Here is a 21,478-nt window from a genome sequence, read left to right as displayed (position 1 = left end):
GGCATGGGACTGGAAACCTGACACTCCCACATCTTCATCCCAGCTCTGTTGCTGCTGATTTCTGACACGGCCTTGGGCTTAGCTTCTCAGTGCCTAAGCAACAGAGTGTGGCTACACAGAAGTACCTCTCCGAGCCACTGTGAGAATTCCTATTTGCTGGGTCAGTGCTAAGTACTAGCATTGCCCTAACAGACTGAGTCACATATGCTGCACACAGGAAACAAGATAGTGCACAGACAGCTGCTAAGCCCTTATGGGCAAACAGAACCACAGCCCTTCTAAACAATAAAAAGATATGTGGGCCCCTTAGTTAGGCCTTTATCCCTCTTCCTCTCCCTCTCTCCCCCAAGATGAACAGCTCAGTACAAGGCCAGCAGAGAAGCAGCGAAAACAGGAGTTATAACTAAATGGAGGAGGGAAGACGCAGAACTGAAAGAAAGGAACATGTGGAAGACAATCAAATTTAAAACAACAAATGAGAGAAATCCAAGAAATCCAAGCACTGCTGTTAGGGACACAACTGTTTTTCTTGTAAATGTTACATACGCTACACAAAACTTTGGACAACCGAAGATTTTTACTGGGCAACATGAATTTTGGGCAGGACAAGCATGGTGGAAAAATACTTTCCTAGCCCAGGTCACATGGTCTTTAAACCAGTGCATAGATACCATGAAGCTTTGTGCGTAAAGATTTCCCTGACTATGTAATCACGCGATTAACTCAAAAATATTAATCACAGTTTTAATCGCACTGTTAAACAAAAGAATACAAATTGAAATGTATTAAATGTTTTGGATTTTTTCTACATTTTCATATGTATTGTATTCTGTGTTGTAACTGAAATCGAAGTGTATATTATTTTTGATTATAAACATTTGCACTGTAAAAATGATTAAAAATATTTTTCAGTTCACCTCGTACAAGTATTGTAGTGCAATCTTTGTCCTGAAAGTGCAACTTACAACTGTAGATTTTTTTTGTTACATAACTGCCCTCAAAAACAAAACAATGTAAAACTTTAGAGCCTACAAGTCCACTCAGTCCTATTTCTTATTCAGCCAATCACTAAGCCAAACAAGTTTGTTTACATTTACAGGAGATAATGCTGCCCTCTGCTTATTTACAATGTCACCAGAAAGTGAGAACAGGTATTTGCATGGCACTTTTGTAGTCGGCATTGCAAAGTATTTATGTGCCAGATATGCTAAACATTCGTATGCCCCTTCATGCTTCGGCCACCATTCCAGAAGACATGCTTCCATGCTGATGACGCTCGTTAAAAAAAAAATGTGTTAATTAAATTTGTGACTGAACTCCTTGGGGGAGAATTTTATGTCCCCTGCTCTGTTTTACTTGCGTTCTGCCAAATATTTCATGTTATAGCAGTCTTGGATGATGATCCAGCACATGTTGTTCGTTTTAAGAACACTTTCACTGCAGATTTCACAAAACGCAAAGAAGGTACCAATGTGAGATTTCTAAAGATAGCTACAGCATTCAACCCAAGGTTTAAGAATCTGAAGTGCCTTCCAAAACCTGAGAAGGACGAGGTGTGGAGCATGCTTTTAGAAGTCTTAAAAGGAGCAATACTCCAATGCGGAAACTACAGAACCCGAACCACCAAAAAAGAAAATCAACCTTCTGCTGGTGGCATCTGACTCAGATCATAAAAATGAACATGCGTTGGTCCGCACTGCTTTGTACCGTTATTAAGCAGAACCGGTCATCAGCATGGACGCACGTCCTCTGGAATGGTGGTTGAAGCATGAAGGGACATACAAATGTTTAGCATATCTGGCACGTGAATACCTTGCAATGCCGACTACAAAAGCGCCATGAGAACGCCTGTTCTCACTTTCAGGTGACATTGTAAACAAGAAGCAGGCAGCATTATCTCCTGCAAATGTAAACAAACTTGTTTTTCTGGGCGATTGGCTGAACATGAAGTAGGACCGAGTGGACTTGCAGGCTCTAAAATTTTACATTGTTTTATTTTTGAATGCAGTTATTTTTTGTACATAATTCTACATTTGTAGGTTCAACTTTATGATAAAGAGATTGCATTACAGTACTTGTATTAGGTGAATTGAAAAATACTATTTTTTTTTTTTTTTTACAGTGCAAATACTTGTAATCAAAAATAAATACAAAGTGAGCACTGTACACTTTGTATTCTGTGGTGTAATTGAAATCAATATATTTGAAAATGTAGAAAACATCTAAAAATATTTAAATAAATGGTATTCTATTATTGTTTAACAGTGTGATTAATCGTGTGATTAATCATGATTAATTTTTTTAATCGTGTGATTAATTTTTTTTGATCGAGCGATTAATTGCGATTAATTTTTTTTATTGCTTGACAGCCCTACTTATTAGCGAGACAAAGTGGGGGAGGCAATATTCTTTATTGAACCAGCTTCTGGTGGTGAGAGAGCCGAGCTTTCAAGCTTACACAGAGCTCTTCCTCAGCTCAGGTAATATTGCGTCTGCCTCGCACGGCAGCTTGGTTTGAAGAGGAGCACAAACACCAGGAAACATTTCCCAACACAGCAAAATCCACTGCACTGGGTAACAGCCCTCCAGGTCAGTAGCAGGAGCTCTACCTCCAGGGACATTTCAAACTAGAGAGGGCAGCACACTAGCGGGAAGCTCCTGGCAGAGGGACTGTGGGTGTAAAACAGGGGTTCTCAAACTGGGGATCAGGACCTCTCAGAGGGTCGTGATGTTATTACATGGGGGGTCGCGAGCTGTCAGCCTCCCCCCAAACCCCGCTTTGCATCCAACATTTATAATGGTGTTAAATATATAAAAACTTTTTTTTTAATTTATAAGCGGAGGGATGGTCGCACTCAGAGGCTTGCTGTGTGAAAGGCGTCATCAGTACAAAAGTTTGAGAACCACTGGTCTAAAACATCTTTCTTCCTCTAATGTGCAGAGCTCTCAGTTCTCCTCTGCTGTACACAGGCTCCCCAGAGCGCTGCTCAGCCGTGCGTCAATAAATTGCAATCAACATTATCTTACCCATTTCAACTCTACCCAAGGGCTTTCATTTCATTATTCTGAAGGCAGTTCCTCCCCACCAGACTCTTACAGACTGGAGGGAATTCAGATATTCCTCATTTCCACTCTTCTTCTCCCCCCCCCACCCCATTTATTTGGGGAGGGAGTGGGATGGGGGGATACCTGTCAACTACTGGGGTCCCACAGGGATCATTCACAGCCAAACACTATTCCATAGCTATCAATGATCTGAAAGAAACCAAAAATCATCGCTGAGCAGCTGATGGGCTGATGAACCGTGACTTGGGGCTGGTCTACACTGGGGGCGGGGAATCGATCCAAGAAACGGAACTTCAGCTACGCGAATAGCGTAGCTGAAGTCGTAGCTGAAGTCAAAGTATCTTGGATCGAATTACCTGGGGTCCAGATGGCGCGGGATCGATGGCCGCAGCTCCCCCGTCGACTGCGCTACCGCCGCTCGCTCTGGTGGAGTTCCGGAGTCGACGGTGAGCGCGTTCGGGGTTCGATATATCGCGTCTTAATGAGACGTGATATATCAATCCCGGATAAATCGATTGCACCCCGATACGGCGGGTAGTGAAGACATACCCAAGGACTGTGCAAAGTGGATCAGCCGGGCCAACTGGGCTCATGCAGACGTGTTTTAGTGCAGCCAAATGCAAGCTCACACATCCAGGCAGGAGGAATGCAGGCCATGCTCGCAGGCGGGGTGGGGGTGAGGGTGGGGGGGCTGTATCCTGGAAAACAGTGACTCTGAAAGGGGCTTAGCAGTCCTGGTGGAAACCAACTGAACAAAAGCTCCTGGTGTAGACTAGGGCTGAGGGTAACATGAGCCCTGGCTCTCTAACCAAGGGAGGGCAGAACAGGAGGAGTAGAGAGGTGCACTGATTCACTGCATAGTGCTGGTGAAGCCATTGCTGCTCCAGCATCTCCAGTTCTAGCACACACACTACAATACTGAAAAGTGGAGGATGAGTCAGAGGAGCTGGGCTGAACTGGGGAGAGTCCAGGGCTCTGGATCCCCTGAGGATGAAGTTTGCTGAATGTTCCTGCTGGCTGTGCTAACAAGCTCCGTTCTAAGTTGTCTTCCCGATAACTAATACACTTCCTGTGTTACACGCTGGCTGAGAGTCATTGCTGATTGCGGAGTTAGAGGCAGGGCCCTTTGGGGCGTGTGAAGCTTCCCCAGGTGTCCCATCCAGTGGGACTGGCTGCGGGGAGCCCATGGATGAACAGGGGGCTGAAGGCTCCGAGGTCAGACCCAGGAGGCACTGAAGCCAAGGAGGTTTCTTGACCAGGTGAGTGCGCACCCCGAGTGGAGAGACACTGCACTGGAGTCCTGCCTGACTTCATTCAGAGCCGTGCCAGAGCACCAAGCCTGTGACTCCGTGACAACACCCTGTGGGGCTTAAGGAACCCCCCTGACCTCAGCCAGAGAAGGTAAACTAGGGAGCGTGAAGCAGGTGTCTTCCCACAGGTGATGGGCAGGGCGCTCAGCAGGCTGGTCTCCATCCTTCGCCCTCCCCAGAGCTCCACGCTGCCAACTGGCAGAAGAGCTGAGGCAGTCTCCACCTGGAGGTTTAACAGTATCATCCCTACAGCCCCACCCTGTCTCTCCTTTCAAGTGTGTTGTGCCCTTCCCCCAACCTATATACATAGCAAAACATCTGCTTCCAGCAGGCCAACCTGCCGTCAGGCCAGAACAGCCACCCACTCCTGAGAGAGCGACCTGTGCAAACTGCACAGGACTCCAGCTAGCAACAGAAATCCTGCTGGAGAGACCTCCACATGCCTGCTGAACAACAAAACCCAGACTCCTGGACTTCTCTAGGCTGCACAAACCCACTAGCCCAACCCTTTCACGGTAGCAGGGCTCATCCCTATAGGAGTGCTCACCTGCCTCCTGGAGCTGACATGTGGGGCTGGAAAGCTCTGTCTAAGCTCTCCCCTAGTGACCACACAGCCCTGGTGGCTGGCTTGGCTCACTTCTGAAGCGAGGACAGCGAAAGTCAACTCCTCCTGTGGCAAGACTTTCACTGTCTGGCTCCTCTCCGCCAAGCCCAGGAAAGCTGTCATTTAAATCTAAAAATAAAAGCATGGGTGTATATCTCCACAGCTAATACACACACAGGCATCCCAGCAGCAAAAATGACAGAGGAACCAAGGTAAATATAACTCCAGCCGGCACCCAAAAGGTTCTACTGCCTCTGAAAATAGGAACTGTGCAAACAAAGCAGCATTTGTTCAGCGTGAGACGTGGACTGGTCTGTGAAAATACAGAACAAATGGCTCACTGCCACCGTCCAGGTCTGACCCTTTCACATCAACACACAGCTCCGCTGGAAGCTTGCAAACAGCCAGCCATGAGTAGGGCAGGGAAGCCTCCCTCCAAACGCCAGCTCCCGGGGCGATGGAGCATGCCCTGCGGCTGGGTAACTGTTACACAGGAGGCATGGAACAGAAGACTCCAGTGGGTCTGGGACAGGAGGAAGAAGGCTCTGCCCACACGCGGAAGTAGGCAGCGCCCACAGCACTCACTGAAGTCAATATGAACTGTGGGTTCCGAACCCCAGCCACTCACCTTTGGAACAGTTGCCTGTGACATTTTAGAAGAAGCAATGTTGTAAAGAACCCACGAGCCTCAACTCATTCCAGCACTAAACCTCCGTCCCCGCTGGGAAGGGCACAGGCTCCCAAGGCTCCATTCTGGAAAGACAGGGCTCCAGAGAAGATAATTTGGCTGTTTCCCTCATAGATGCGGAAATAATTCTCCCTCCTAGTTTCCCTGACATCACGGATTTTACATCTGGCCCCCATATCAATTAGGGAGCTTTGCACCTACTGCAGATCTTGCCAGCATGCTTCCAACTACCCAACTAGAGCCTGATTTTACACTTGCAAAGAGGACAGCCAACCCCCTGAGGAAGACTGGCCAGAATGGAGGGTGCATTGCAGGGGCTCACTATGGCTAGACGCCAAAACTAACAACAGCTTCCTGTGAAACACAAGCTGCATCTCTGCTGCAGAGGCCTCACAGGGAAAGGAAACAGGAACCTCAAAACAGCCATGACTTCTTGGGAGAAACTCAGCGAGGGGGCTGAGGGAAATCCCCTCAAATGCAGTGCTAGCTCCAGGCCATGAGTGCACCACAAGGGTGAAAGATGAGTGGATAGCATAACCAAAGCAGCCCAGCCAGAACTAGAGGTATAGCACTACAGACCTGTGCCCCAGCTCCTGGAGTCACGTGATTACAGCTGAAGCTGAGCTTTCAGTTAAAAGAAAAAGTAATTTTCTAGCCCTCATGATTGTAAAAAGAAACTTGAAAATGTGACCCGAGCATGGCTACCATCCCTGTGACATCTGCCTGAGTGTGTCGAGAGCCTGAGACAACAACTTCAAGAGAGAGGAACAGTCCCATGCTTCTTGATAGAGTGTTAATGTCAAGCCCCTGTGCCACCACCACCCCAGTATGTGCAGAAAAAGAACAGTGCAGGGGGCCTGGCCCACTCACCCAAACAGATAAAACCTGGCTGTTGAGGTAAGTAGTGAAACACCCCCTGCCTCTGTGGGGTGGGAAAAGGGTCCCTTGCTACCACCCTTGTAGTTGCTCTAGAGTGATAGGGAGCCCCTGCAGCTGACTCTAAGGGAAAGGGTGGCCCTGCTGTTCTGAGGAGGGGGGCTGCTTCTGCTCCTCCCAAGGAGAAAGAGGGTCTATTGCTAATGAGGAGTCCAGTGGCACCTTAAAGACTAACAGATTTATTTGGGCATAAGCTTTCGTGGGTAAAAACCCACTTCTTCAGATTCACTCCATGCATCTGAAGAAGTGGGTTTTTACTCACGAAAGCTTATGCCTAAATAAATCTGTTAGTCTTTAAGATGCCACCGGACTCCTCGTTGTTTTTGTGGATACAGACTAATACAGCTACCCCTCTGATACTTGGTCTATTGCTGCCACCTTTGTGCCCCCAGAGTGGTAACAGGGCTCAGCTGTGGGGCGCCACCCAGATGCCTTAACCCCACCCTTAGATGCCTGTCCCAGGCCCTTACAACAGGATGGGAACATTCTGACCCTCACACAGGCTGCAGCCACTTGCCTCATGTTTTATGAAGAGCCAAAGGCCACGGACAACAGCCCATCGGGAAAGGCTGTTCTGGATGTGGCCTGGGCAGCCCAAAAGTCTTAGGGGGCAGGACGACCAAGCTTCCCCATTCCTGCTGGGGGACCCACCCCCTGCCCAGGGCCTGGAGCAGCAAGACAGGTTCTCCTGGGGCTGCCCTGAGTGGCAGGGCACAGGGCATTAAGGACAGCTCCCACCTCACGGCCGCTGATTCCTGGAGCCCACCCTCAAGCAGGCCTAGTGGAGACAAGGCAGCACATGGCCCAAAGGCTTATTCCTCACTGACTTTACAGCGAGAGTAAAAGCCCCAATCTCCCATGTGCCTCCACTAGAGCCTCCTCTGTCCCAGGCCACGGCGCCTGCTCAGCTCAGTGAAACCTGAGATGAGCCTTTTGGCCTTTCAGGGCCTGGGCATTTCAGACCAACAGTCAGCAAAGTAGCCTCCCTCCCTCACCTTCCCAGGCGCACTGCCCCAATCTGAGACTGACTGCCAGAGGGGCAGGTAGCGCCAGCAAGCACTCAACCTCAGCCCCTTTGCCACACTGACCAGCTTTCACAGAGGCCGGTTCTTTGGGTTCTGGGTGTCTAAATAGTAAGGAAAACAAAGATGAACCCAGCCCAACTCTGCTCCCATCCAGCCGCAGTTTAATTGCATGCTATGCCGTGCAGAGCAACAAGCGCCAGCTGCCCCCAGGGTACGTCTGCAGGTTCACTACTTTCAAAAGCCTGGGAACCATTCCAAAGCTGGGCTTTTGGAAATACTGTACCTCCATTGAAATGAATCTCCGAAGCCCACATCCTGGCTCTTTCCTGTCCAGCCAAAAAAAGATTTAGCATAGAAAATATACAGCAAGTTTAACAATACCTCACCGAGAAATTATTAGAAAAAATATTACAGCTTGGATCACAAGCACTGCTGTGCATTCCTGACGAGGAGCTACGCACTCAGCTACAGCAGCAATCTGACCTCGCAAACTAATGATCTTTTGGTAATTACAACTCAGTTCCTCTGCATGCCAAGACATTTCCTGTGCAAACGTGGCAAGATGTACTCAACAACACTCCTGGGCCCCTAGATGGCACCTTTCATCCGAGGATCCCCAAGCGCTTTCCAAGCATTAACGCCACCCCATCTTCCCCAGAGGTAGTTGAGTCAGGAGTAGAATTGAGGAGCTCTGCTTTAACTGCTAGATGCACACCCTGAATTCCTCTTGGTATTAGGAAGAGGACACTGTGATCCTGTGACCCGAAACACCGGGAAATGAAAAGGCGCTCAACAGATGCCTCCTCACAGGCAGGGGCAACTGTCTGGAAAGTTTTCCTCTTAAACATTAAAGGAGATTCCCACTGTTCCCTCATTTCCACCAAACAAGGAAAAAACTTCTGGGGAAGGATTCTCATTGGCAGATGCGATGTCAGCATGGATTAGGCAGCGAGGGAAGCATTATCAGCAGACTGACAAAGCGGCTGCTTGCCCTTCACGCACAGCTTCAGAGCAGGAGGCAGCAAATACTCAAGAGAGTCAGCAAGCCTACAAGAACTAGTCTGACAGCAGCATTACTTCCACTGCTCTGCAAGGATCCTGCCCACCAGCCAACAGGCAGCCTCCAATCCTCTTAATGCCTTCATGAGACAACAGTAAGCTCCCTAATCTCTGAGGGTCATGGTCAGAGCCACACAGCTGCTCCCCCTCTCTAAAGGGAGGTGACATCTCAGATGCACTTTCCAGGGCACTCCCAAGCTAAGATGGTTGTTTCCAGACCAACGGGCCTCATCTACATTAGGAAATGGTATCTTTGAACACGGCGCTGGCTCTAGCTAGTACCTATCTGGCCCCCAGCACCACAGCATCTGAGCACTTCACAATCTTTAATGGATTTATCCTCCCAATACCCCTGCCGTGCTATCAGCCCCATTGTGCAGAGGGGGAATTGAGGCACAGGGAGACAAAGTGACTGGCCCCAGGTCCCACAGGAAGTGCATAGCAGAGCCGGGAATTGAACAAAGGGCTCCTGAGTCCTGAGCATCCAACCTCTGGTCCCTCTTCCCATAGGGCTTAACCATACCCAGCTAACATCCCGGTGAACACATGTTGTTCTACATGGACCTCAGAAATAGGGTTGCCAACTGTGGTTGGATGTATTCCTGGAGGTTTCATCACATGACACAATCTTTAATTCCTGGAGCCTCCAGGACAATCCTGGAGGGTTGGCAACCCTACCTCAAAAGTCCAGATTAGCATTGTGTCAGCACACAGGACTGTAAGCACAGGTAAAATGTGCTAGTGTAGACGGGGCCACAGGACATTATAAACCACGAGGACAAATAAACCTGAGGGCACCATGGGCCCGCTGGCAGCTTTCAGGCTGAGGTAAATCACTGGGGGTGCACCTGGCAAAGTCTGAAAGACAACCTCCCTAAATCCCCGGGGGACCGGATCAATGCTAACTAGTCTTTCCCCACTCTCACAAGGAACATCATCACATCACTAGTATTCTAACTAGCTCAAGGATGCAGCCGAACTCCCCACACCACCACCGCTGTCTTCAGTGCTTCCTCTCAGTATTAGCAAGAAGGCCCTAGAGGAACGGAATGGGCTGAGAGTTGGCAGCTGCTGCCTGGGCCGTTGGTGCAAAGAGAAGAGCAGCCCAAGAATGAGAGCGTCCTGCAGATTAGAAACGGCTCTGACAAAACATCATACTAGGGCTGTCAAGCGATTAAAAAAATTAATCGTGATTAATCGCGCTGTTAAACAATAATAGGATATCATTTATTTAAATCTTTTGGATGTTTTCTACATTTTCAAATATACTGATTTCAATTACAACACAGAATACAAAATGTACAGAGCTCACTTTATAATATTATTTTTATTTCAAATATTTGCACTGTAAAAAACAAAAGAAATAGTATTTTTCAATTCACCTAATACAAGCACTGTAGTGCAATCACTTTATCGTGAAAGCTGAACTTACAAATGTAGAATTATGTACAAAAAATAACTGCATTCAAAAATAAAACAATGTAAAACTTTAGCACCTACAAGTCCACTCAGTCCTACTTCAGCCAATCGCTCAGACAAACAAATTTGTTTAAATTTGCAGGAGATAATACTGCCCGCCTCTTGTTTACAATGTCACCTGAAAGTGAGAACAGGGGTTCACATGGCACTGTTGTAGCCAGCGTCACAAGATAGTTACGTGCCAGATGCGCTAAAGATTCATATGTCCCTTCATACTTCAATCATCATTCCAGAGGACATGCGTCCATGCTGATGATGGGTTCTGCTCGATAATGATCCAAAGCACAGCGGTCCGACGCATGTTCTTTTTCATCATCTGAGTCAGATCCCACCAGCAGAAGGTTGATTCTCCTTTTTGGTGGTTCAGGTTCTGTAGTTTTCGCATCTGAATGTTGCTCTTTTAAAACTTCTGAAAGCATGCTCCACACCTTATCCCTCTCAGATTTTGGAAGGCACCTCAGATTCTTAAACGTTGGGTCGAGTGGTGTAGCTATTTTTAGAAATCTCACATTGGTACCTTCTTTGCGTTTTGTCAATCTGCTGAGAAAGTGTTCTTAAAATGAACATGTGCTGGATCATTATCTGAGACTGCTATACCATGAAATATATGGCAGAATGCAGGTAAAACAGAACAGGAGACATACAATTCTCCTCCAAGGAGTTCAGTCACAAATTTAATTCATTCATTATTTTTTTAATGAGCATCATCAGCATGGGAGCATGTCCTCTGGAATGGTGGCCGAAGCATGAAGGGGTATATGAATGTTTAGCATATCTAGCACGTAAATACCTTGCAATGCCAGCTACAAAAGTGCCATGCGAATGCCTGTTCTCACTTTCTCACATTATAAATAATAAGAAGGCAGCAGTATCTCCCGTAAACGTAAACAAAATTGTTTGTCTTAGCGACTGGTTGAACAAGAAGTAGGACCGAGTGGACTTGTAGGCTCTAAAGTTTAACATTGTTCTATTTTTGAGCATAGTTACGTAACCAAAAAAAAAATCTACATTTGTAAATTACACTTTCACAATAAAGAGATTGCACTACAGTACTCACATGAGGTGAATTGAAAAGTATCTTTTGTTTATCATTTTACAGTGCAAATATTTGTAATAAAAATAATAATATAAAGTGAGCACTGTACACTTTGTATTCTGTGTTGTAATAGAAATCAATGTATTTGAAAATGTAGAAAAACATCAAAAATATTTAATAAATTTCAATTGGTATTGTATTGTTTAACAGTGTGATTAACGTTGATTAATTTTTTTAATCGCAATTAATTTTTCTGAGTTAATTGCATGAGTTTGCTATTAATCGGCAGCCCTATATCATACATAATGTATGCAACTGCTCCAGGGACTGGGCACTGGCCCACATCAGTCGAGCTGTGAACTGGGAATAGAACAGGATTCTGCAGCCACAGCTACACAACTGACTGTTATCATTTTTGTTCTGGAACAGGCTGCCTGTGTAACTAGCAAAACCAGCAAGACAGCACAGCTGCAAACTACTTAAAACTTTTACAGCTAACTTTGCAGTGTAGGCTGATCCCCATCCAACAAGGGGAAAAGGGAGAGATCCCCAATGCTATCTCTTTCAGAACAAGAGGATCAGAGCTGGGACTACAGAGGACGATGCGGGCACCACCAGCAGCATCTCTCAAATGAGCAGGCAGCCAGAACCCAGAAGGACATACGTGGGACAGCCAGGAAAGGGAACACTGCAGTCTAGGAGCCTCAGGAATGCTTAGTAAAGAGACCCATTCATGATCACACAAGGAATAATAAACAACTAGATGAAAACATTTGCAGATGACTCAGAGCTATTAACTGTGAGGAATGTCAACCCGACCTAACCAAGGTAGGTGAATGGGCAACCAAAGGGCAGATGCAATTCAGGACTGACAAACATGCAAAGGGCATGCACACTGAAGGGAATAATACAGAACTATTCACAGCTTACTAGGTTCTAAATTAAAAGGATCAGCTCAGAAAAAAGTCTAGGGCATCAGTGCAGATGGCTCAATGAAGAACTCCTCACAACCTTAATTCAGCCCCCTAGTGCATATGCATTAGGATACAGCCTTTAATTACACACTCCTATACTATTTTTTCCACAGGACTCCTGCCCCAGTGAGTGTACAGGATGGACGGTGCTCACTGCATGAGCCGCTATATAATATTTTGTTCTATCCTCGTTGTTCAATGAGTGGCGCTGGGGCTCATTTTACTGCATATTATTCAAAACATGCTCTGAGGACAGAGCTATTCATTTCCTTATACGTTTTTCTATCATGCTCATCGCTATAGTATCTGAGTGCTTCATAAACATTAAAAAATGTATTTTCATAACTCCCCTGTGAGGTGAGGGAGTATTATCCCCATTTTACAGACGGGGAACTAATGCTCAGAGAGATTAAGGTTAAAAGTGTCCACTAATTTTGGGTGCCCATTTGAGATGACCAAGACCTGTTTTTTCCAGAGCACAGCTCACCAGTGTTCAGGTCACAAAGTTGAACACTCAAAAGTTAGGAAATGCCAGAGGCAACCATATGCGCTGTGGGAAAAACATGATCATACTGCTAAAGGTCAAGATACACTATGACATGGGATCGGATGCATTCCTAGCTATCCACAGCAATCCTAAATAATCGCATGATCAAAATTGCATTAAGTTTACACGTTTTGCTTAATAGATATTGTATTGCTTCTATCTGCTACAGCCTGATGATGGCATTCGTTAGGTTTTCTAAAAATAAACAAATAGATTTTTGATATTATTTTATATAAAACATTACAAAAAATCATTTTATATGGTAGCTCTTCTATGGGACACGTTTACCTCCTGTCAAAGTTGTTTATTGTTATTTTTATTTATTTTGCAGACACCTTTTTCCAAGGAGATTTACAATTTAGGGTTACAATTGTTAAAATATGCATTATATAGAAACAAGGACGATTCGGCTGTAATGTTACAGAACTGCAAGATACAGTTCAGTAAATACTAATACTAATAGTGCAGTACTAATAGTGGAGTATCTGCAGTAAAATGATAAATGCAAGGGAAGTACAATACATGAAGTGCAAAAATAAAATGCAGTCCGATGTTTATAATTAAAGTTGTCTTATTTTTATCATTTCTTCATATTATAATTATACCTTAAATATTATAATGTGGCTACATTTTGCATTCTGGTATTTACATTACAGTTGTACTCTGTGGGATTTTTAAATAGTATTTTAATTCCCCCGCCACTTTGGCCTTAGCCCCTCCACTTCTACAAAGGTTCTGGCGCCCTTAGCACAGATCCCACTGGCTTCAATTGCAGCTGTGGGTGCTCACCACTTTTGAAAACCAGACCCAGGGTCTCAAATTGGGCACCCAGAAAATGTGGAAAATGCAATCGGTGACCACCAGCTCAGTTTAAGTGACTTGTCCAGCACCACACATGAACTCTGTGGCTGAATCAGGACCAGTTCTCCAGGGCACCATGTAACTGCCTTAGCCATGAGACTGAACTCACTCTTCGTGTAATCCCTGCCTCATTCACTGCACACCCTGCAAGTTCTGCCAACAGATGAGGTAGAATGACAACAGATAACTGCCTCCTTTACTCCTGAGGGCATTCTGCACCAAAAAATTAAAAATTCTGTGCACAATATTTTAAAATTCTGCAAATTGTCAAATAAATGTGGAGGCTCCAGCATGGCATTGGGGAGCACATGCCACTGGTTGCACAGAGGTGGGAGATCATTGTGAACCCCCCCCCCCCGGGACACAGACTCAGTGGGGAGGCTGCACCCAACCCTGACACAGCGCAAGGACCGGGCCTGCCCCAGAAACACCTCCATGCCAGGTGCACAAGGTGTCGGCAAGCAGGCTCAGCAAGGCAGCTGTGACACTCTGTATCTTGGGGGAACACCTTGCACCCCCGTGTTCATCCTTATAATATGATTGTATGTATGATTGTGGCTCCATAGCTCAGGGGTTAGAGCACTGGTCTTGTAAACCAGGGATCGTGAGTTCAAGTCTCACTGGGGCCTGGTCTGTTAATTTGTATGGTCAAAGTGTGTTGGGGAGAGGGAATAGCTCAGTGGTTTGAGCATTGGCCTGCTAAACCCAGGGTTGCGAGTTCAATCCTTGAGGGGGATTTAGTTGGGGATTGGCCCTGATGACCTCCTGAGGTCCCGTCCAACCCTGATATTCTATGATTGTGTGGTATCCAATGCAAAGTTTGTCATGTCGGGTGTCTTCAGAAGGCAAATGATGTACTGAGAATTGTTGTAATTTCATGTATATCGTTATGAGGCTGAAAGTGTGTCCTCATAGCTTAAAACAAGCCCAGGCAAAACTCTCCAGGAACAGAAGGGCAGTTCACACCTCATCAGTGCATGTACGGGACAAAAAGCCCAGCCTCACAGGAACAAAGGACACTGGCCTAGGTGACAACAAAGGATCTGTTGGACTCTCAAGTGAGTCACCCCCCCCTTCCCTTGGCCAGTTTGGGACTGTGATGAGGTAATGCTCACCTGACTCTGAAGGGGGGGGGGTTGGGGCAAAGCCAAGAAGGAAGAAAGAACATGATAAAAGGGAGAGACGCTTGCCATGCTCTTCCTCTCTTTTCCACCTCCATCTACAGACACCACCACCACCAAGTGACTGAAGCGCTGATCAAAGGGGAGAGCCTGGCTGTAGGGCAATCAGCCAGACTGTGGTGAGAAGCATCTAAGTTTGTAAGGGCACTGAAAGTGTTAAGATTAGCTTAGAAAGCGTTTTGCTTTTATTTCATTTGACCAAATCCGACTTGTTGTGCTTTGACTTAGAATCACTTAAAATCTAGCTTTTGTCCAAAATAATTTTGTTTGTTTATTCTACCTGAAGCAGTGTGTTTGGTTTGAAGTGTGTCAGAGACTCCCCTTGGGATAACAAGCCTGGTACATATCAATTTCTTTGTTAAATTGACAAACTCATATAAGCTTGCAGCATCCGGCAGGCATAACTGGACACTGCAAGACAGTGGTTCCTAGGGTTGTGTCTGGGACCAGAGATATTGGCTAGTGTCATTCGGTTGCACAATCCAAGCAGCTTACATGCCAGAGGCTGTGCGTGAACAGCCCAGGAGTGGGGGTTCTCACAGCAGAACAGGGTAAGGCTGGCTCCCAGAGTCAAGGATTGGAGTGACTTAGCAGATCACCAGTCTAGATAACACCAGTAGAACGTCACAGCAGGATCCAAGTGTGGAGGGGCTTAGTGTGGGGGGATCCAGGTGTGGGTTGAGAGGGTTGTATGAGGGGCAATCTGGGTGCAGGTGGCTCAGTGGAGGGGATCTGGATGGACAGAGGCTTGTTGGGAGGTTGTGGGTGCAACGGTAATGGGACTCTGCAAGGGGGTCCAGGTGAAGGTGGTTGGGGCTCAGTGTGGGGGGGTCTGGGCATGGGGGGCTCAATACAGGGGTCCAGATGCTGGGGGAGTGGGGCTCTGTGGGGTGGGGCTCCAGGTGCAGCTGGTTGGGGCTTGGTAGGGTGGGGATGCAGGTGACTCGTCCCCCAGGTGCAGGGGGAGTGGGGCACATCGGGGGGGGTGACGCTCAGTGGGAGGATCTGGGTATGAGGGGGTCTGGAACCACCAGTGCTGGGCAGATTTGGGAGCAGCTCCCTGTACAGTGACCCCTCTCCCTGCAGTTGAGGAGTGATGGGTGCAGGAAGCACGGGGGGGAGGGAGAGTTTGCAGAGCTTCCTACAGCTGGGGGAGAAATCTGGGGATGGGTTTGACACGGCCCCGGATGCCATGCAGGGGAAGAGGAGGACATAAATTATGCATGTGCACAGTGGTGCAGAATTCCCCCAGGAGTACTCCTTCACTGCACAACCCTGATACATTCCCAGAGCAGGTCCATCCTGTGCACTGAATAAGAGGGGGGGAAATAGTATAGTAGAACCTCAAAGTTACAAACTGACCAGTCAACCACACAGCTCATCTGGAACCAGAAGTACACAACCAGGCATCAGCAGAGACGGGGGGTGGGGGGAAAGCAACTACAGTACAGAACTGTGTTAAATGTAAATTACTAAAAAAATAAAGGGAAAGTTTAAAAAAAAGATTTGACAATAAGGAAATTATTTCTGTTCTTGTTTCATTTAAATTAAGATGGTTAAAAGCCACATTTTTCTTCTTCATAGTAAAGTTTCAAAGCTGTATTAAGTCAATGTTCAGTTGTAAACTTTTGAAAGAACAACCATAATGTATTATTCAGCGTTACAAACATTCTCCATTCCCGAGGGGTTCGTAACTCTGAGGTTCTACTGTATGTGATCATGTAACTAAAGCAGGGGTCGGCAACCTTTCAGAAGTGGCGTGCCGAGTCTTCATTTATTCACTCTAATTTAAGGTTTTGCGTGCCAGTAATACATTTTAGAAGGGCTCTTTCTACAAGTCTATAATATTTAACTAAACTATTGTTGTATGTAAAGTAAATAAGGTTTTTAAAATGTTTAAGAAGCTTCATTTAAAATTAAATTAAAATGCAGAGCCCCCCGGACCGGTGGCCAGGACCCAGGCAGTGTGTGCGCCACTGAAAATCAGCTTGCGTGCCACCTTTGGCACCAGGGCTGGCTCTAGGCACCAGCCCTCCAAGCACGTGCTTGGGGCGGCACTTTCTAAGAGGCGGCATTCCGGCCTCCCTTTTTTATTTTTATTTTTTATTTTTTTGCTTGGGGCGGCATTGCCGGGAGCCGGCCCTGGCCCAGCCACTCACCCTGCCAGTGGGAGCTGGGATCCGCGCCCCCTGCCCAGCCCGTCGGCGCCCTGTACAGCGCTGCCCTGGGGAGACTCGGCGCGGCAGGGGCAGCAGGACCCCATCTCCCTCCCTGCATCCCGGGCGCCGCTTCCCTTCCCCCCCCCACTCCGGGAGCCCCTCTCACAGGCGCTGCAGCCCGGGCTGCGGCAGTGGCTAGAGGGGCTCCCGGAGTGTGGGGGGGGGGGGGGGGAGGGAAGCGGCGCCCAGGATGCAGGGAGGGAGATGGGGTCCTGCTGCCCCTGCCGCGCCGAGTCTTCCCTCTCCCCCCACCGCTCCTCACACACTCCGGGAGCCCCTCTAGCCACTGCCGCAGCCCGGGCTGCAGCGGCCGCGAGAGGGGCTCCCGGAGTGTGTGAGGAGCGCGGAGGGAGAGAAGCGGCGCCCCCTGGAGCCGAGCCCGGGCTGTGGTGGAGGCGAGAGGGACTCCCAGAGTCAGGGCCGCCCAGGGGTGGGGGGAGGGGCAAGTGGGGCAATTTGCCCCAGGCGCCAGGTATGTCCAAAGCTCCCCCCGCCGACGTCTTCCCCCATCCCCCGGCATCTCAGCCGGTAAGGGGGAGGGGCTGCAAGCTGCAGCCGAGCGGCGGGAACTCAGGCCCCGCTGGAGACACCAGGCGGCTGCAGCGATGTTTGGGAGAGGAGTAAGCAGCATGGTAAGCAGCATGGTAAGGGGCCGGGGCACCCCCGACCCCATCCCCCACAGCCCTCACCCCCAGCTCCGAGCCCAGCCCCTCTGAGCCGGACACCCCCCGACCCCATCCCCCCCACAGCCCTGACCCCCAGCGCCGAGCCCAGCCCCTCTGAGCCGGGCACCCCCCGAGCCCAGCCCCCCCACAGCCCTGACCCCCAGCGCCGAGCCCAGCCCCTCTGAGCCGGGCACCCCCCGACCCCATCCCCCCCACAGCCCTGACCCCCAGCGCCGAGCCCAGCCCCTCTGAGCCGGGCACCCCCCGACCCCATCCCCCCCACAGCCCTGACCCCAGCCCCTGTGAGCCGGGTAACCCCCAACCCAGAGCCCAGCTCCCCACCCAACCCTGGGCAACAGCAGCACCACGCCCAGGCAGCGACAGCCCATTGGCACCAACCATCACCATCACCCAGCGACAGCCCATTATGTAATTGCAAATGTATACATACCATTAAAGCATTTAATGTTTTAAAATAATGTATTTAGTGTATTTTCAAATTATTACAAATTAATTTTTGAATCTATTTCACTAGTTATTTTTTACATTTCCAAATACATGTTACGATAGTATTGCAACTTTTTTTTATGGAAGGGGCCCCCGAAATTGCTTTGCCCCAGGCCCCCTGAATTCTCTGGGCAGCCCTGCCCAGAGTGTGTGAGGAGCTGGGGAAGGAGGGAAGTGGGGTCCCCTGGAGCCAAGCCCGGGCTGCGGTGGCAGCGAGAGGGGCTCCCTGAGTGTGTGAAGAGGTGAGCGGCCGGCTGGGCTCATCAGTGCTGAGCAGGTAGCCCCGCAGCCGGAGATCCTCCCCTTCCCGCCCGCCGGGGCTGGGCCAGGGCGCGGTGAGGCTGAAGAGCAGCAGGTCCGGGGGGCTCTCCAGGTCCTCGGCTGCCAGCATGTCAGGGGTGAGGGTGGTGAGCACGAACTGATCCACCTTGGCCACCAGCAGCGCCGCAAAGCCCAGGGAGGGGCCGTGTTCTCCGCGCCGCCCTGCAGCCGCACTGCCACTTGGAAGTACTCCCACTCCGCGCTGCCCAGCAGCTCCAGCCGCATGGGGACAGAGTCACGGCTGGGCCAGGGCTTGGCCACCGTGTGCTGGTAGCGGATCCCACGTTTGGGGGGAGCCCAGTGCTGGGGTGGCAGGGGGTGCGGGTGGGGGGGGGGGGCACTGGTGGGCTGGGTGGGGGCAGCCAAAAATTTTTTTTGCTTGGGGCAGCAAAAAACCTAGAGCCGGCCCTGTTTGGCACGCGTGCCATAGGTTGCCCACCCCTGAACTAAAGACTGTATCATAATGCTTATGCACAGGGGGGCCAAATTAAGGTTGCCTCTGGCATTTCCTAACTTTTGAGTGTTCAACTTTGCGACCTGAACACTTAACATCTTTTTGTTAATGTAGTTTCTGACATTTCTTGAAAACTTAAAAATTGTAAGGTTTGTTTTTTCATCACATAGAACCACAGTGACCTCTGAGAACCGGTCATCTTTAGATCCACAGCACAGTCCTCTACCAGTAGCGCTAATGGAGTAACTGGTAGCAGTAGTAGCTTGTCATCCTCTTTGTGGACCAGCCACTAACGGGGGAGGAGGTACCCGATGATGTGTGCTGATAGCAGAGGAACGTGGTGACGCAGGAATAGTGAATTCAGTCCCAGGTTCTGTAAGCAGTCATGGATTCTTCTGCCCCAATCTCCCAACCTCTCCCTGTCCTCTTCTGCTCCTAATTCACTCTCCCCAGACCCTGCCCTCTCTTCTACTGTCCAACTCCTCTGGCTCCTCCTGTCTATGGTTCCTCCCCGCAGCTTCTATCCTCCCCACTCCATGGCTCCTGCTCATCCTCCCCTGCTTTGTTCCTATCCACCATCCCAGTTGTCTGCCTCACTTTGCTCCTGTTCCCCACTTCTCAGTGCCCTGCATTCTCTGCCATCACCCTACCCTATTCCTAGCTCCTCTGCATTCCAGTCAGGCCGCTTCCTCCTCCTTCAGGCTACCTGGGCACCAGCAGGAGAGCCAGTCTCTCTGCTGTCAGTTCCTGTCCCCTGTGCCACTATAGCACCTGGCAGCTAGGAGCAGCAATTGCAGGGAAAGTCATGCTTAGCCCCTGTGGGATGGAGCTTCCTCTGTGGGGACGGCACATGCAGTCTGGTAGGCACTGCGAGGGAATGGAGCATGCCCAGTACAGATAGAATCATAAGGGAACTTAGCAGCCACATTCTAACCCGTCTCTACTGAGCATGTGCAAAATGAGATTTTGCTGGGACTTGTAACTTGGCCAAATTTGGGCGTATTTTCTCAAGGACAGCACAAGGCAAATCCTTGACACCAAGTCCCTTCTCCAAAGCCTGGAAGCACTAGAGCTTCTCAAAGGAAAAGGGAAGTCGGTTTTTTTTAAACATGAACAAAAATAACATTTTCCCAACCTTACTCTGAGACATAGCTGAACAGTTTTAGCTGAAACTTTAAAACAAAAACAAAACAAAACACAGCCTCAGGCAAACACCCTTACATGAGAAATTTCAGCCCAAATCGTTTCAGTTTGTCAAAGTTATCAGCAACTGAAACCAGGGTCTTATAACAGGAAGCGCTGGGCAGGGGCGGCTCCAGGCACCAGCGCGGCAAGTGCCTGCCTGGGGCGGCAAGCCGCGGGGTGCAGCCTGCCAGTCGCCCTGAGGACGGCAGTCAGGCTGCCTTCGGCGGCATGCCAGCAGGAGGTCCCCCGGTCCCGAGAGGCGCCCCTGCTCTTACACACCCCAAATACTCTGTCCAGCACCTCCCAAATACCATCTCCCAGTACACACACACCCCTCCAGCACCCCGAAATACCCCCTCGAGGTCCCCCCCGCAGCAGTGTCCTCTATTAGGGAACTTGAAATACAGGTGGGGTCACCCCAGATCCAGTTGAATTTTAAAGGCAGGTGTTTCTGTTCTCCCTCATGGTGTGACCGCAATGGGGCCAGGCTCTGGAAGTCTCAGTGAGCTACAATCCCAGCTGTGTCTGCAGAGGCAGTTCCAGGCGGGCGGGGTGATTCCCTACACAGCCCGGGCAGTGGCAGCGCTGCCCTTTTCTCTCCCCTCATTCCGAAGGCTTGGCCCGGACCCATGACACAAGATTGGGTGAGCTGGGTACACGCTGGGAAAAGCCCTGAGTCGGGGGACTCAGGCTGCTGCAGAGAGGGGAGCAGAGCCCGGAGGCCTTCAGCCTGGCTCTCTCTCTCCTTCCCCTCTCCACCTAGTACCTTGTGTACCCCGCTGCGGCTGGGCTGAATCTCGCCCCAGGGGGCCCAGCCGAGGGACACCCCGTCTCTCTCTCGCTCTCCCGGGGGTCTCTCTCGGAGTCAGGGTCACCGTCCACTGACGGAAGAGGTGCCTGGCAGTTGCGGGGAGTCTCGCTTGCTCAAGTGGAGATGACTCCGTCCAAGGCAGAGTTGCGCCTGCCGACATTCCGCTCCGGCGGGGTCTGTCCACCAGCTACCTCGTCCCTGGAGCGCAGGGTCTCGCCTCTGCTCCACACGGAGGGAGCCCTCATTGCTCAGTGTATAACAGGGGGGTCTCCTAGCCTCCTATACAACACGAGCAAGAGCCTTGTGTCCAGCAAGTATAAATGGGAGTGGTTCCCCCCAGGCTTTGTCTGTGGGTCCGGAAGCCCAGGAGGGCACCGCCCCTCACTCCCAGGCTGGGGTGGCCGCATGGCCGGAGTGAGACTGCTGTCTAGCCCCGTCCACATGGGGGGCAGAGAGGGGGACACGGGGGCACACACCAGAGCTCCTCACCTATGATATAGGAGCACAAGCCCCATGGACTCTCGCCCTCGGTTTTACAATTGTACTTCTT

General features: G+C 49.5%; 1 protein-coding gene and 1 non-coding gene across 4 annotated transcripts in view; one reads left to right on the top strand and one right to left on the bottom strand.

Annotated features, from left to right (window-relative positions):
* LOC101941845 (rho GTPase-activating protein 39-like) overlaps positions 1-21,478 on the bottom strand; it is a 134,444-nt gene that overhangs the window by 78,464 nt on the left and 34,502 nt on the right. The window contains exon 1 of one of the 3 annotated variants that reach the window (XM_024105119.3): positions 5,609-5,748. The exons of the other annotated variants lie outside the window; for them this stretch is intronic. The gene's annotated coding sequence lies outside the window, so the exon portion shown is untranslated. Of the gene's footprint in view, positions 1-5,608; positions 5,749-21,478 lie in introns of those variants that run through there. 3 annotated transcript variants of the gene reach the window in all.
* Positions 14,142-14,214, top strand: TRNAT-UGU (transfer RNA threonine (anticodon UGU)). The gene has a single exon. It is a non-coding gene; the product is annotated as a tRNA-Thr (tRNA).

This window comes from Chrysemys picta, chromosome 13, assembly GCF_011386835.1.
Source record: "Chrysemys picta bellii isolate R12L10 chromosome 13, ASM1138683v2, whole genome shotgun sequence".
Taxonomy (NCBI): domain Eukaryota; kingdom Metazoa; phylum Chordata; order Testudines; family Emydidae; genus Chrysemys; species Chrysemys picta.
Note: the sequence above shows the minus strand (reverse complement) of the source record. Positions and strands in the feature narration are given on the sequence as shown.